This window comes from Anopheles aquasalis, chromosome 2, assembly GCF_943734665.1.
Source record: "Anopheles aquasalis chromosome 2, idAnoAquaMG_Q_19, whole genome shotgun sequence".
Taxonomy (NCBI): Eukaryota; Metazoa; Arthropoda; class Insecta; order Diptera; family Culicidae; genus Anopheles; species Anopheles aquasalis.
In genome coordinates, this window is record NC_064877.1 from 26,588,517 (window position 1) to 26,605,000 (window position 16,484).

The following is a 16,484-nucleotide window of genomic DNA, read 5'->3' on the forward strand; positions in this document are numbered from 1 at the left end:
CATGCACCTCCGTCCCTTTATAGAACATTGGCTCTGGTGGCGGTCACTGCCAAGCAGCAGCAGCAACAGCAGAAGCAATGGTGTGCCTGGCAATGGTGCTTATCGGTCACCAACGATCAGGTGCCGCTTCGGTGCCGTTGCCATTTGGTGTTGCATTCCTTGGATTAACCACTGCCTCCACTTTCGTCTGTCGACGAACCATCATCAATGGACACGCGGGAAAACGCGCGGACGCGCACTCCTCGACCACCACATTTCAAACGGCGAATGACGACGAAACGATCGTTTTGTTGGCAGCAGCAGCAGCAGCAACAGCAGCAGCATAAAATACGCACTGCCTGACGATCGCTTAGCGATGTGCGCAAGTTTGTCTCCTCGAAACTGGTTCGCGTCAGGACCGGAGCGTTTCGGGACTCGGGACTCCACCGAAAAACGCACCCGTTTGGTGCAGTGGGTAGCGAGGACAACAGAAATCAGCAAAAAAGGGTCGCAAAACGCTTGCCCGAAGTGGTTGCAGTTGCAGCTGCTGATGCTGTTGCTGGAGAAACCATGGCCGTGATGGTGCACTGGCAGCAGCCAACTGATGCTGGCAAAATAAACAAACAAATAAACAAAACAGGTCTTCCCCCTCCTCGAACCGGTGCGCACCACTTGCTGCACAGCACCGCCGGACCGGCGGGACTTGAACTTGGGACTTGGACCTGACCAAGAAATGCTCCGGATGCCCCCGGTCCCGGTTCCCGGTTTCTGGAGTCGGGCGCGTGTATGTGTCTGTGGTGGGCGAAGAAGTTTGATAACCGGAGGTCGGTCGACCGCGTATTCGGCGTTGCACCGAAAACGCACTCCGGCGCGATGTGTCGCGCGCTCGTCGTCGCGGTCATGCGCTCGAGAAAGGGATCGAGGTAGGGGAAGGTGGTGGAGGGGGGTAGGTTTGGAGCATAAGGAACCTGTTTGGGAGGAACCTGGTAGGTTCGGGTAGGTGGTGCAGTGTGGATTGGGCTTGGGAGTTGGGATTTTCTGCGCGCGCAAAACAAAAAAAGGAAAAACAAAAAAATGGCTCTCGCTCGCCAGTGCCCAGACCGGCGGTGCTAGGTGTGCTTAACTTGTCCCGGCCGTTTTGACCATTTTCTTTCCCTCTCCCCCTCCTCCTTTCGTCTTCCGTGGAAGGGCGGACGAGCGAGCGAGCGGGTTTGCGTGACCGCCACGATGTCAATGTCTTCTGCTCGGTGGCTATCGGGGGGGATTCGGTGGGACTAGTAAGGACCGCTTGGGTTGGAACAGCCAAGTTGTGGCTGGGTACTTGTGCACCCGGCTTTCCAGGATTTCCTTCCTTGGTACAATCCATGGAGCAGTAGATTAGTAGTGGTATTGTTGGAGAATTCGGGACGTGACTAAATCGACTTAAGAGGTCATCCTCATAAACATAAACAAGGAGGTCTGTTAACATCATCTAGCTAGAGTGGCCGGCATAAGTAAAAGACCTCCTGTAGAGTCCACCACATTTTCGCCTGTAAATTCAACATTTTAGGTCACAAAGGCCACGTAATTTTTTTTGCTAAAAGCTCTAACTTTCCTCGTCCCAAATCACTTGCTTTGAGCTTTATACGTTCGATAATCTTTTTTTGAAAATTCGTTTAGTGAGAGATGGTCGAAAACATGGCCTTTGTGATCAAAAATGTCGAATGTACAGGCGAAAATGTGGTGGACCATACAGATGGGCTTTTACTTATGCCGGTCACTGTAACTTCATGTTAAAAAATAAAAGCTCAAGTAAGAAAAACCCGAAAAAACTTATTATGTCGATTTAGCTAAGCATTTCTTCCCTTTGGCACGAACATCCTGTTGCACAACGTATCCTGTGAACTTGTGTTTCATTTCTGATGTCACCGAACACAGAGCAGGCGACGAAAAGTAAAAAGCGATCATAACTTGAAGGATAAACTCCTAAAGAGTCCAATTCTTTTTGTTTGAATAGGCAAGTCGTTACTCCTCGATCACACATAATGGGTTTATGAATTATACAGCGTGCGCCATCAGGTGGTCCACTATTTTAAAGTTGAATAATTCTGCCATTTTTCAACGGATTTGGACAAATAGGCAAGATTCGAAAGCGCCAGTCTATGCCATTTCAGTAATTGATCACTTCACGTTAAAAGAGCGGACTGAAATTGTCACACTTTATATTGAAAATAATCGTTCTCTTCTGAAAACTGCGGTCATGCAATGGATGGTGAATAAATGCTTCGCCGCATATGACGGTGCTGAACTTTTTTCTGTGGGTTTATTTAAAAAAAAAGGTTTATGCCAACAAACCAAAGGCTATGAAACAACTTAAAGCAAATATTAGAGCTGAAATTGCCAAAATAACTCCCTAAATGTTATCAAATACAATGCAAAATGCCCGAAAAAGGTGCATTTTTTGTATGCCGACTGAAGGCGGTCATTTGATCGATATCATATTTTGACTATGGCACAATAAATGGCATAGAATAAACTAAACAACAATGGTTTAGTTTCCAAAATCGGCAGAAAAATGACAGAGTTATTCACCATTAAAATAGGGAACCACCTGATGGCGCACCCTGTAAATTTTACCAAACCATCTGGGAACCAATTTGAATACTAATCTCATGCTCAGTCATAATCTAAAAAACAGATGCTATCCTAAAAAGGGAATCCTAGACTTCGGATATTTAAATTTGCTTGCCTAAATCCTATTCTCACTCTAGTTGCATTCCATTCCAATATATCAAACTGAAACATCTACGCATCGCATCTATTCTAGTGTGGAAATATAGACCAAAAGCACGGACTCATAGCCTTCGCATTGAATTGCCTTCCATTGCGCAAAGTTCTATGAACCCAGCATTTCGCAACGCTAGATCCACCGCGGCGGTGCAAACGGTTCTTACCTCACCTTAACCGGAGGCTAACGGAACGGTCGGATCTCCCTTCCTTCCGATTCGGGACAGCAAAAACTCTTTTCGAAAACATTCTCCTTCGAGCTAGCGCAAAGCCAGCGAGCCCCCAAACAGATCGCCAAACGCCCTGAAGGGCAAATTTTCCATTCCCGATGCCAAATTACGCCGCTTCTGCCGTTGCGTTGTTTGCTTTCTAATGCAGCCCAGTTTCGGACGTGGGGTGGATGGTTTACGTCAGCCGAATCATAACGGGGCATCGGATCGGTTGATCAGTTTTTGGGGAGACCGCGTGTCCATTGTTTGAAACTTTTGCTCCATTTCTAGAGCTCCAAAAAAGGGGAAGAACGATCTGTTTCCCTCATTGTGTTTGGTCGATTGTTTGATTTATGATGGTCGTCGATGATGATGATGATGGTGATGTTGATGACGTTCGCTCACCAGCTTCACCGCACCGTTCAGGCCTCATCTTGGCGAGGAAACAAAAGTCATGTTCCTGTTTATGCCGAGGTCGGACACACGGCGTCCCATATGTGTACCTCCTGGTCCGGGTTCATTGCCTCTGGGGTCTCTGCGGTCTCGGAGCTGATTGCGCCTGCTCTGATGGCTGATAGTGTCGGATGGCTGGCAGGCTGGCTGGCTGGCTGTCACGACGATGGTCCGGTGGTTTCCCCGAAATCAACACTGAAGCCAACCAGCCACAACCACCACGCACCGAATTCGACTGGATCCAGTTCTACCGCAAACAACAAGCAACGGTCACCACCGTCGTACAGTCATCAGTACTTTCTCCTTTTCCGGCCACCCCTACCTTCGCTGTTATCGGCTAGCCGTTGGTACAATGTTTTTTTTTGGGGGGTACAGACCTGCGCCCCCTGGACTGTCAGACAGGATGTAGTTCACTACCCCCGGCAAAGGGAGCACAACAGACAGACAACGGCCACTTTCGCAATGAGTTTGCGGTTTCTCCATCTCCCCGAAACACGTGACCACCGATCGACAGCAAGTCGCTGGATATAGGTCGCGATAGTGATCGCGATCGCGCTGCCTCTTCGCGGTGGTTGATTGCTGGTGACCTTCTAACCTCCGAGCGATCGATCAATCTTGCGATGACCGGTTCGATGGTCGATGATCGATTCCGAGATTGGGTGGCCCCTTTGGCCAAGCCACTCAGCATCCGCAGCAGCAACCCCTGATCATCTAGCGATCTCGCCTTAAACCCGGCACGAACCACAGCCGGTATCCGGTTGTTCGAGTTCGTCGCGCACTTCCTGGCTGTTCGTTGTTTTTTTTTTGCTGTTGTTGTTGTTGTTGTGGTTGTTGCGCTGAGTAAAAGGGCGGAAATCAATTTTCATTGAGATAATTCATCATTATCAAACCGTTAACGACTTGATTACCGGCCGGGTGCTAGTCGACAGCCGGTCTGGCCGCTGTCACACTGCTCCACATATGCGCACTTCGCGCGTCCTTTCACGTACACTCCCCTGGGGAGGGGGAGGGTGCTTTCCTTTTCCTTGCCAACGCCGTCCCCGTTGATTCCGATGGTTTCCTGTGTGCGCCGCCGCGCAGACTGTGCGCAGAAGTAATTAATTCTGTCGTCGGGCACCGCGTTGTCGTCGTCGTAGTTACACGATGATCACACGTGTGGTGGAATGCCGATCAAACCGGGAGCGACGTTGTTACTCTCGCTTTTCACGCGCTTGGTTGCCTTGGTTTTCACGCGATCTCCGTTGGCTTGGTTGGCGTTGGTACCTGCCAAGAGCCCTTTTAGCGAGCCATTAGTGATGGATAGCCACCTGGAAAAGGGGGGATAGGTACAATTTGCAATTCTAATCTTCACCACACTGCAAATTGCGATCGCTCACTCTCCTTTTTTTTCTCTCTCTCTCTTTGACTCTCTGTTGCTGATCATCATCCCCAGCTGTTGAAGCGTTGTTCCTCTCCAGCCTTTCCATTTCTAACGATGGATCGTTCGAAGTGGCGCAATTGGATTGAGAGATGAGAAAAAAAACGCCCGTCTCGGTCGATTCCCCACGTCCACCTCGAAGGCAGCCAGCAAAGCGAAGGCCTTTTCCTTTCTAAAGTGACAAAGCTTGCAGATCGGTGCCGCTTGCCTGTTGGAGCGATCTTCGCCCGTAGAAGAAATACATTTTAGCTTCAGGTCAGCAGCAGCAGCAGCAGCAGCCTGGCTAAACACTCGCTGATTGCTGTAGACCCCCCGGGGCGACGGGTTGCCTAGGATCCGGGCGTATTGCGTGAATTGCTCTCCTTTTCGTTGTGAGCGCCAATCCTTCCCAGAATTTTGCTCGCGATCAACGACCACAGCACCGCGCTGGACCGTTTCGTGAGTCCAATGTCCAGGTAGGCAAGGTCTGCAAGCGATAAAACATTCTATCGAGCCGCCTTCGAAGTTCGGAAAGGGGTTTGAAGTCAAATATGTGTCTTCCCAAAAAAAAAAACCTATTCCAAACTGGTGTCTAGCTGCTTCACTTCATCCTGCAACGAGTATTCGGATCAGTCTCCGAGATCTGGACGCTTCTCGAGAAAGTCAGTTCGATGGCATCCCATTCCCCCATCTCCCTTTTTTGGGAACGATCACGCGGCCGCTGGAGCACCACCAACTCCAGCACCCGCTGGACTGGACTGCTCCTTTTCTTTGCGCTGCCATTTCTGTTGATCGACAACACAACGGTGCGCGCGTGAGATCGTGAGATCTTTATCGTTCGCGGTCAGGTCGTCGCCACGGAACGGATGGTCTGGCCCCCGCCTTGGATAGAATGTTCTTCTTTTCTCTGCGAGTCCATCTGCTGTTCGATCCCGATCCGATCGCCCGGTTGGCTCTGGCTGTCTCATCCCCCCGCGTGTCTACGGCACTGGCCGTCATCGTCGACGTCGCCGATGCCGTCGCTATCCATCCATCATCACCGATTGGTCGCGGAAATCATAGACGAAATATGCTCGAAAACAAAGCGGCGCTAGGAGGAGGAGGAGGCGCGCGCGCGCGCGGTCGCTCTCTGGGAACGAGTCCGGACCGGTACGCCGATGATGGGCCACCCCGATACCACGGTGATCTCTCTGTAGCGATGGGTATCTACGCGCCGAGACCACAGTGGAACGCACCAACGGTGCTCGTCGTCGTCGTGGTCGTCGTTGAGCTCAATAGTGCCTTCAAGAGGTCGCTGCGGTTGTCTGCCAGCGAACGGGATCGTCTCCCTTTTGGGGGGGGAGGAGGGGTGAAAATCGTGCCTCGGTAATAATAATGTTTTCGGAATCATTTTTCTGTGTACTCCATCTCCCCCACTCCCTTGGAGACTCGTTCGCGCGGTCCCAGGGCATTAGAAGACGCGAACGAACCGCGGAGACGCTTTGAGGTTGAGGTGTGCCGGGTGTTTCGGACCCTTTTTTTTTTCCTAGGGGGCCCCCCTATCGGATGGTTATGATCTTTCGCGACGGCTTCAACTCCGCCATCATGTCTCTTCCCTTCCTCTTGCACTCTCTTCCTCTCTCTCTCTCTCTCTCTCCTGCGATCTCAGTGCGGTGTCAGCAATTACTGCAATTGCCCGAGCAATTCGTTTTCCCGAGTCCACAGCAGCAGCAGTGGGGATACCGTTGGCGTTGTTGCCGTAGCTTCGGTTGGTTCGGTTCTTTGTTTTTGTTACCAAAGTCCCAGAGCTCGCTCTGTGCCTGTGTGGCTTTGGTGCCATTCCATTGCTTTGCGTGTCTGAACGTTTCGCTGCCGATCGCAGGATCATCGTCGTCCTCCTCCTCGACTAGCGACTGGCCCCGTTTTCACCGGAACAAGGCACCTGAGCACCGTGGTAAAGAAAGCGATCACCACCGGGTATCATGACCGGAGGGGGGGATGGATGGATGGCGATACGGTTTTTTATCTTACATCCGTCGCTCGAACCAATCGAACGAAAGCCACGCTCGTGGGCGCACGTTCTCACGACCGACAGCAAAACAGTTGCGCTGCGGTTCACGTGCGCCATTCCGCTCATTTCACTTTGCAATTATCCCGGGGACAGTCGTGGGGGCCGCAAGGACTGTACCGAGCCGTCGATCGCGCTCTCATTAACACACACCCAGGTTGATCGCTGTCCTGCGCGATGCCCCGCTCACGAGCTGGAAAGTGTCCTCAAAACCGTTACAACTGGCGGAGAATCGGATGGATCGGTTCATGGTCGGCAGGCGAGCGAGCGAGCAGCAGTAATCATCACTTTCGAATTACAACGTTCCCACCGTTCTCGACGTCGACGCCGTTTGTCCTTGCATGTCGGTGGCCGAATGCGTTTGTATTACCGAAGGTCGCACCACACGCCCGAAACATTCATCGCCACTCGGAGAAGGAGCAGAGGAGAGTCGAGCGCCGGAGGTCAACATCGAGCGTTTGGACGCTGTGCGCGCGATCATGCCGGTCGACTTCTTGCTGCTGCTGTTGCTGCTGCTGCTGTTGCTAGAAACGTGATCCATCCAGCGCGCCAAGTGAAGGGCCACCCGGTCCGGGGGAACCCTTTCGGACACCCGCGCCAAATGCGATGCACCGATGGGCCGCCTCCGGCTCGACGTGGTTGCCATTCAGTAACGAGGCCGTTTTCTGTCGTGTGTTGTGTCGTGAGTCCAACACCAGCTGCTGAACACCTCGGAACGAACGACGACGACGACGACGACGTCTCTCTATAACGGGTCTCTAGCGTCGCTAGCGTCGGCACCGGAGGCACAAACACAGTCTGTTCGCTCCGTTCGATCTGGCTACCAAAAGTAGGTCAATTATGGTTCACGAGTTCAAATGGATTCCTTCTTCTCCTCCTCCTCCTCGACGACACGGTTCATCCCGTCGTTGCGCACCGGAAAGAGAAAGGACGCGCGATCGAGAAGCGATCTGCGCTTCATCGCAGTGCCCGCCAGGGTGGTGGTGGTGGTGCTCCTCCGCACCTCCGCCACCATCCATCTATTGATCTGCATCTGCTTTCGAAACGCGCCAACAAAGCGGTACACCCGCCATCATATCGCTAACTCACCTTACCTTGAGCACGCTGAGCTCTGCTGGGCTCAGTCTGCTGCCTTAGACTGCCTCGAGGACCAAGCGGCGAAAGGCGGCGATCCTCGCGCGCTCCGCGACTAGAGAGATCGACTGGAGGCAATCGAGCCGCATAGACCTCGCTAGGCTTCAAACTGTCGACTTCCATCCATCGATCCATCTCTAATGCCCATTCACCGTCCGTGGCCGTTGGTTGGTGTTTTATGGTACACCGAGGCCTCATCGAGGCAACTCACTCGCACACAAGAGCAGAGCCTCCACTCTAGTCACGTGCACGACGACGCCATGAAGAGCCGTGGGAGCGCACCAGAGACTCCCGTCACCTCCCTGCCCGAGAGAGGTGTTTTCTTTTATGAATATTAATACCGACCGACCGTACGGTCGATCGTTCTTCTGGCGGTCTTCTGGGTTGGGTACGGTACTGTCCATCCGGCGACAATGTTGTTGCCAACATTTCTTCCGTGTTCCGAGTTGGTGGCGAGTGGCAAGAGGCCGGCCAGCCACTCCAGGGTGTCCGACTCCGAGTGCCGGCCGGGGAGTATGCTGCGGTTGCATCGTAAATCAGACACAAAACAAGCAAATAATTTGCCCGCGCTACCCGTGCCTGTTGCTGTTGGCCGGCTGGTGGAATGTTGGCACCAACTTTGCGCCTCATCAAGTGGGTGGGGGTGGAGAGATTTCCTTCGCGTGAAAAGAAAACTCGTTAAGCCGCGAATGGGTGTCCTGCTAAGCTTCCGGTGCGCCGGTGTGGCGCCATCTATTCGAAAAAAAAGGAAGGGATTCGTTCCATAACCAGTGGTCCAACTGAACTACAGTAAATCGCGTTGATGTCAGCGAGAAATGGTCATCAAGGGAAGGCCACATCTGTCCAGACACATAATACCTGTCGCTGGTGAAGTGTATTGCGTAAAATAACTGACTCCCTGGAGAGGAACATCGTTGTTGAACCTTTTTGGAAGGCTAACTGAAGTGCTGCGGTGTCTGTACGCGTTGTATGACCTTTTGCAAAATTGGTGACCACCTTGACTGAAATATTGTGAGGCTTCACTGTGAAGGCACCGTATCGCAACAATGCGACGTACCATGGATCTCCTTGAACCATGTCGGTTTTGTTGGAATATCTTCTTGCGAAATGTCGTTTCCAGTGAGCGATGGAAGTTGATTGCTTCACGGGGTCCGTTGGTTCGTCCTGAGATCCGTACTTTCGGTGAGTGAATATCGTGACCACCTCCACGATCCACGATTCTTTTGTTGAGGCATTTGTCTTCGTGGGGCTGTCTGACTTTGGGGCTGAACTAATCAGTCAGGGTGTCAGTACTTCTCTAGACAGAAACTCTAGTTCAATGGAAGAATAAACGAATATTCTTTGCTGTAATCCGTCTATTTAAAGAGGATTGGGAATAGCTTTGAAAGTATTATACATTGAAAAGGTTCAGAGCGATTAAAATGGGATACTTTTTAGCTTTTCTTGTTTGCAAACAGTACTTTTAAATCCGTTGTTCGCTGTTTGGTAGAGCTCTTTCAGATATGGCATCATACAAAATAATGAGTAAGTCTTTTGATCAACAATCCAATTCGCACTCAAAAGTGCTTCATTTTTAAATTACTTAAGCTTTTGCTGGAAGCATAAATATTGCATAGGATCACATGATCGTATGCAGCATAGATGAAACTAATGTGACGATAAAGAAAACCGCAAAAACAGAATCTGTTGCCTAGATATCGCAACATAGTAATCAAGCTACAAAGCTGATCTTACTAGATCGCGTTAATAGACATCTCGCACAGATCCTTAACCACGACGCAACACAACCCGTACACAACAGTTAAACCGTTATGAGAAACTCTTTGCTGGCCCCCCAAAAAAAAGTCCCCAATCAACGGCTGAAGCTGGACGCCAGCACCCCGCAGTACCATCATTGACGGTTTTGGATCACAAATTAATTCCCCGTCCACACACCGTCCCTCCGTTCCTCTCGAACACCATGATCATCAATTTCTACCACTCAAAAGGCACAATTACGCGCCCGTGAACCATTACATCGGCGCACCTCAGCCGTCGCTCACGACACGACACGACAGCCACTTCGAGGCTTCCGTGATCCTGTCTAGTTTGTATCCTGCCACTCGGAGCTGCTGCTGCCGAACGGCGAAGACCGCCGGTCCGGTCCGAGAGATCGCTGTTATTATCCTCTTACGGCGAGAAGCAGCAACAGCCCCAGTCCCAGCATCGGCAACTTTGGAGGCAAAAATCCGGAGGCGAAACAAAACGACGGTGCGTTCTGGTGATGGTGTTCGGTTCTCTCTTGCGCTCTCTTGCGCTTTCCTCTGCCCTGGTCTGCGCCCACGGTCCGGGCCGGGGCGACCTGCTGGGATCGCTGGGCCTCTGCATCCTCCGAGTGGCAAAAAGGAGTAAATTACATTTAAATGAAGCAGCGCAGTTAGCGGTGGTACTGTTATTAAAAATAATCATCTTGTTTATTTCGCTTTTAAGTTCTGTACCTTGAGCGACCGACCGGGCGACCAAGTCCCGTGCCATAAAACCCACGACTTCCCCACACGAGCGGTCCACACGAGCAGGAGAAGGCAAAGCAGCCCGCAGGGGCCAAGCCAGGGAGCCCTAGAAGCAGCAGCAGTTGGCACTGCATTCCGCACAGACCACTGGTGCCATCGTTGTCCGCTCTCGCGCCCTGTTGCTTCCATTCCGTGGCTGAGATGCTGCAGCAGCAGCAGCCGCATCAGCAGCTTTGGCTCCATAAATTGATCGAAGTGCGGCTCACGCGAGCGCAGCGCGGCGAACGGTTTTTTTTCTTCTCTCCCTCTGTTTTCGGGTTTAGACCGTTCCGAGGCCTACGAGGAGAGGGAAGGAAAGGACAGGGAAGGGTGCTCGCTGGTGGAGGACCCCAGGGTGGACCGTTTCACAAAACTATTAATTAACATATTACAACGGTGCGGAGCGCAGAAATCGGGAATCGAATTAGTTACGATCGGATCGGGAAAGGGAAAGGGGGCCTGCACACCCCTGCAGTGTCTGGTCTGCGGTCTGGTCTGGTCTTGGGCTCGTCGCTGTAATATTTATGGCAAAATTATGCACTAACGCGCGGGGTGGCGCTGGCCACGGGTGGCCACCGATCGTCGATCGTAGCCTTCGCCCTGGGTGGGTGGACACACGAATGAAGATAAGATCGGTTTGCCGTAGCAGCTTGTAGCATCACAGCTGGACCAAACAGCCCGTGGTTGTTGTTGTTATTGCTGCTGCTGCTGCTGCCTACCTGCCAGTCAGTCTCGATCTTCTTCTGGGTGATCTGCATTCTGGGCCAACAGCAGCAGCAGCAGCAGCAGTAGGCAGCCGTAGGCAGGCCGGCAGATCCGGACAGCTTGTTTCCGGGAGCTCGCTAATGACCTCATCTCACGGTGATCGCACCGTCTGCAGCTGCTGCTGCTTCTTCAGGCATCGGTGGCAAATGGGGTTACGAAATCGAATCGAAGCAAGCCCCACACGCCCCGCCAATCAATGTCAAATCAGCGCCCTAACCTTCTAACCTCCCGCATCGCAGCAACGGTGCTTGGCACCACAAGCACCACGAGCTGGTTGGTCGCATTTCTTTTCCAACCAAGGTGGCCAATGGAGCCAGCCAACCGGCTTTGCACCATTAAGTAATGACCGTTATTTTCGGTTCAATTTCCGACATAATTATTCGCGCCACATGGCCACACGGCCTCGGCCCCGGGCCACCGTAACCAGGTTACCTTTCGGATGCTTTCAATCATTCTGTGCCTCCCTCAACTAATAGGAAAGTGGTGTGCGGCCATTTTCTACCAATGTTTGGTGCGTTTTCGGGGGAAATTGGCGTCCGGACAATCATCAGTGGCCATCCGTGCCGCTTTTCCAGTGTTTCAAGCGGTGCGAAGATTCGACTGGCAGCGCGTCAGACGATCGTGATGATGATGATGATGAATCACCGCACAAACCAACCACTGCAGCGCGCGGTGTCGGCGAGCTGAGGAAATTGCGCAATTGACACACGGCTCCGTCCCTAGGAGTTGCTCTGGCCACAGCGTGGTTCACTGTGGGTGCGAGAGGAAAGCAAAACAACAGGCAACAGCAACAACAAAAAAAAACGCACAAGAACAAGATGATGTTGCGACTTTCGAAACGTTGTTCGCCTCGAGTCGTGCTGTTGCTGCTGCCACTGGCGAGTGTTATGGTGGCGACGGTGACCGCCTCCGGCCAGGAATCAATTCTACTTGCGGCTACAATTATCCGGCAACCTTCGAGTAGCAGCAGCAGTAGCAGCAGGCATTCTGCTGCAAATTGAGTGCGCAACGTTGAGGCTGATCGTCGCATTTGCTCGATCTGTCAATCGCAATCGCGCTCAATGAAAACGACCACGATCGACGCTGATCGATGCGTGATCCCCGGTGCTGGTGTTTGACATTTCGCTTCGCTTCCCCGTTATCACCGCCCGTCATGGTCGCATGATCGATCGACGCCTTCGCTCCCGTGTGCTGGTTTCATCCACGGTCGGTCATCAAATGTTGATTCTTATGGAGTGGATCAACGCGGTGCCAGTGGAGAGAGAGAGATTTTGCTTAAAATCCATGAATGATTATACTGTTGCTTCTTCGCTGGATGCGCACTGGCTGCAGCGGCGAGTATGGTGATCGAGACCACAAACTGTATGCAGTGCGCAGTACCGCGAACGCGTGAAAGTGAATGATCGGGAAACACTCCTCCACTCCGGTCGGCGTGAGACCGAAAGTACGCTCGATGGTGTTAGAAGAAGCAAAACAGCCTAGCGTGGATTGATTAGTTTTGGAACCTTCCTGGTGAGGCTGGCTCCGTTCGTTCCTTTCTCGCTTCACTGCCCATGATGTCTGCTGCCTGCCGGCTGGCAGGCTGTGTGGCCTAGGCCACCACCAGCTGGACGACGAGAGATTAGGTTGCGTTCCATCCTCTCGTCACAGCTGTTGCAGCAGCGGCAGCAGCGGCAGCAGCGGCAGCAACGTAGCGTTTATGATCGTTTCGATCGAGGGAGTGAGGGATCGAGGATGAAACAGACCTTTCCTAGAAAGCGGTCGTACGTGTGTCTGTTGCGCGAGCATCGGGATCCTCTTTCACCTTTTGCGGCCCACCACACACAGCCACACGGGTTGGCCATAATGAATCGCCATAATATTCCGTTATCCAGCGCCATGGTGATGCCCGCCGAGCCGAGCGACAAGGGTGGTGAGCATGTCAGCAACGAAAGCCGCTAGCGTTGATGATCGTATACCGGGTGGTGGTCAGAGGACCGGGGCCGGGAATCAAAACAGATAGAATCCATTCAGAAACATATAGCGCGCTAGGAGGGGAGGACACGCTTTTCGGGATGGTCCGGTGATGTTGCCCCAAAAGAAGAAGCAGCACACACACCCATGAAGTTGAAGGAACATCATTTGCATCTAATGAGCACACGTGACCGGGGGCAGAGGAGGTGGGGAGGGGGGAGCAAGCGACCAAGCTCTGGAGAAAGTGGTGGCATGGGAGGCAGCATTAAGTGAGTTGTTGGTGGTCCGTCGAAAGGGTGATGCTTCACGTGGCCGACACCGCATTGTCCGGAGCTATAAAGCTGTCAAATGTCTTCGACTTCGTGGGAGGTGGAAAGGGGGGGGGGGAGGTTTAGCTGAGGTTTAAGTGCCAAGTGCCGGTTCGCTAGAAGCATCCGCTTGACGCCCCCCGGGGGGTGTTGTCGCGCACACCTTTGGAGATGTTGAAACGAATCTCTCTGCTCTCGAGCAGAGTTCAATCGACGACGTCGGCACGTCCATGAGCGTCGTTGGGCGTTGGGACACCCGAAAACCCGATGATTGAAGAGTTTTCGAGAGGAAGTTTTCCAACATCCCATTCCCCCCTCTCTCCACCGTGAGCATAAACACTAATATATCATCAAATATGAATTATCGTTTCATATTAGATGGGACTGGGTAAGGTCATTGCTGCCCGAAGTGATTTCTAGCTCTTTCTCTCGCGGCAATGTCCCCCCCCCCTCCGCTGTCGCTATGCTGGGGTGGTTTCTTATGGGTTGCTTAGATAGATCTATGTTGTCGAATGGAATGTTTCCCAGGCTTTTGCAGGTTGCAGAGTTAATAATTTTATGAACAATTTCCACAAATTAGGAGGGATCTTTTATGTCGCCTAAATTTATTTACTTAAACCAATTTGTGTACAGCTTGGGCAATTTGCTACAGCAAAGCTTTCAAAAGTATGTTGTACGCCGACTGGTTGCTATGATTTGCTCAACAGTGACAAACGCTTTTGGAACAAAACCGATTCTGTTGACCTACTCTGATTCACTGTGGGAGACCGCATCATCTGCAACTGCTTCATCAATCAGATGAACACAGTTTTCTCCTTAAATTCTAATTAAGACATTCCTTTGTTGTCCAAAAATTGAACCGAAGAAGTTGGCGTGATTGACATTGATGCTCATTACGAGCATTCCCATTTTTGGAGCGATTGTAATGGCGCAGAATTGGTGTCACGATTTACTAGCAAAGCTTGCAATTGCTGCTTCCAGTAAAGCGTTGCCTTTCATTTCAGTAGCTTTCACTATTAAAATTTTGGGCATTCTTTATGTTTTATTGAAAATGAAAATAGTAGTCCATCTCTAGTGAACTGAATTTAACTAAACAGGTTAAAAATACAAATAAATTCGTTTTGCATACTTCAATATTTTTAAACCTTTTTAAATCTAACTCATTTCACGTCTACCAATACCAACGGCTCTTACCCTATAGCTCCAACTATGTTAATGAGACCAAGCTCTCTGTGCATTATAACTTTTTTTCAATTGATTTCAATACAAAGGTAGTCCCAGATCCCCCGCGATACCCCATGGCATGTAAATGCTAATGGTTTGTAAACTATTAAACGCTAAATGGAGGCAAAAAAAAGCCCCCTTCATACAGCTCATCTCGTTCACAACTAATTCAATTGAACAAATGTCGCACAGTAAGTGCCACAACAAATGGTCCCAACCTCTCGTCCCACCCCAAGAGGGAGCCTGTCCTCCTGACACGCGTAACATAGACCCAACATACGCAGCTAGAAGCAAAACCGTTTTTTTCCCACCGTACATGCATCGAATGCCACCCGTGAATCGCGAAGTTGTAGTCTGGGAAACATCTCATCATGTTTTTCTTCTTCTCTCCCTCTCTCTCTCTCTCTCTCTCTCTCTCTCTCTCTCTCTCTCTCCCGTGCCATTACAGCTCCCTAGTACGATCTAGTGCCCGGCGACGGCGACCCACGGACAACGAATGCATCGACGGGATCGACCGATGCGAGTCTGCACGGTTTGAGGTGAGTTTGCGCTGCCCCGGCCACCAGCGTGCAGTAGTCAGATGCAGTCAGATATTCTACTCGTCTACCTCCGTCTATCCTGTGATAGGCCCCAGAATGAGCAGAAGGGAAGGACGAAGGAGAAGGACGGAGGAGTGTTCATGCACCACTCTCCGTGGAGCAGACCGGCGTGCGCGATTGGCAAACGGTTATGCAACCGAAGTGGCACCAGCCGCCGCGACCGCGGCGTATGATCGTTCGGAAAGCACGATCAGTCACCCAGTCAGTCAGTCAGACAGACAGACTGGGCAGGACAGGGAATCGGGGGGAGCGAATCAGGAGGGCTTCGGTTGTAAATGATGAACGAAGCTCGAGTTTGAGTGGGACGCTGGGGAAGGGTTATTAGAAGGCTGCGGGTCCTGGTTGAATGATGATCGTACGAGATAGCTCGCAGGGATCTCGAGGTGGGCTGAGCTGAGGTTCGGTTTCGGTTCGGTTCTCACGCTCTTCCTACGGATAAGAAAGCATTAGAAAGAGACACACCCTCACCCTCTCTCTCACTTTATCTTTCTCTCGGTGTGGCCGCGAAATGTAATTTATTTTATTGCTGGCAGCTATTTTGTTGTTGCCGTAGCAGTGCTAGTTGTTGTTGTTGTTGTATTATATGCTACTCCTGCGAACTGGCCCCCCAGGGGGGAGGGAAGGCTGTTTGTAAGGCGAAGTGTTCTCACCCTTTAGCCGTGGCCACGATCCGTACGTACGTCCAAGAGGGTTCCATACAGCAAACGGTGTGCCACTTGGTTCACGACGCAATCGCGCTCCGGGAGCCTACCGGTTCGATGGTGATTCCGAGGGCCGCAACAGCAACCGCAGCAGCAACGAATGTCCGAATGTGTCCCGGATCGTAAAATGTAACAAACTGTAATCAAATGTAATGAATTTCCGTCAGTCCGTCCGTGTTTGCTGTGTGGTGGTTGTGTCCCCGCGTTTGCTGCAAACAACCGTGCCATGCTGGCTGCTCGCCATTCAAGAGTCCGACGCAACAGTGGTCCTCCGAGGTGGTCCGTGTTGCAATGATACGCCACTGTCTGGGAACCTGCCAGGCACTAGTAGCAATGGACGGTTGTGAACCGATTTGTAAACGCATGGATTGAATTGCAAACGCATGCGGGGATCTCAGGTGGCCACGGTTCCAGGGGGCTAT

At 51.6% G+C, this 16,484-nt stretch overlaps 1 protein-coding gene across 3 annotated transcripts in view; it reads left to right on the forward strand.

Annotated features, from left to right (window-relative positions):
• The window catches only part of LOC126572238 (uncharacterized), a 41,791-nt gene that overhangs the window by 19,744 nt on the left and 5,563 nt on the right, over window positions 1-16,484 (forward strand). For all 3 annotated transcript variants that reach the window (XM_050231387.1, XM_050231390.1, XM_050231388.1), the window contains exon 3: window positions 15,211-15,301. The gene's annotated coding sequence lies outside the window, so the exon portion shown is untranslated. The remainder of the gene's footprint in view (window positions 1-15,210; window positions 15,302-16,484) is intronic.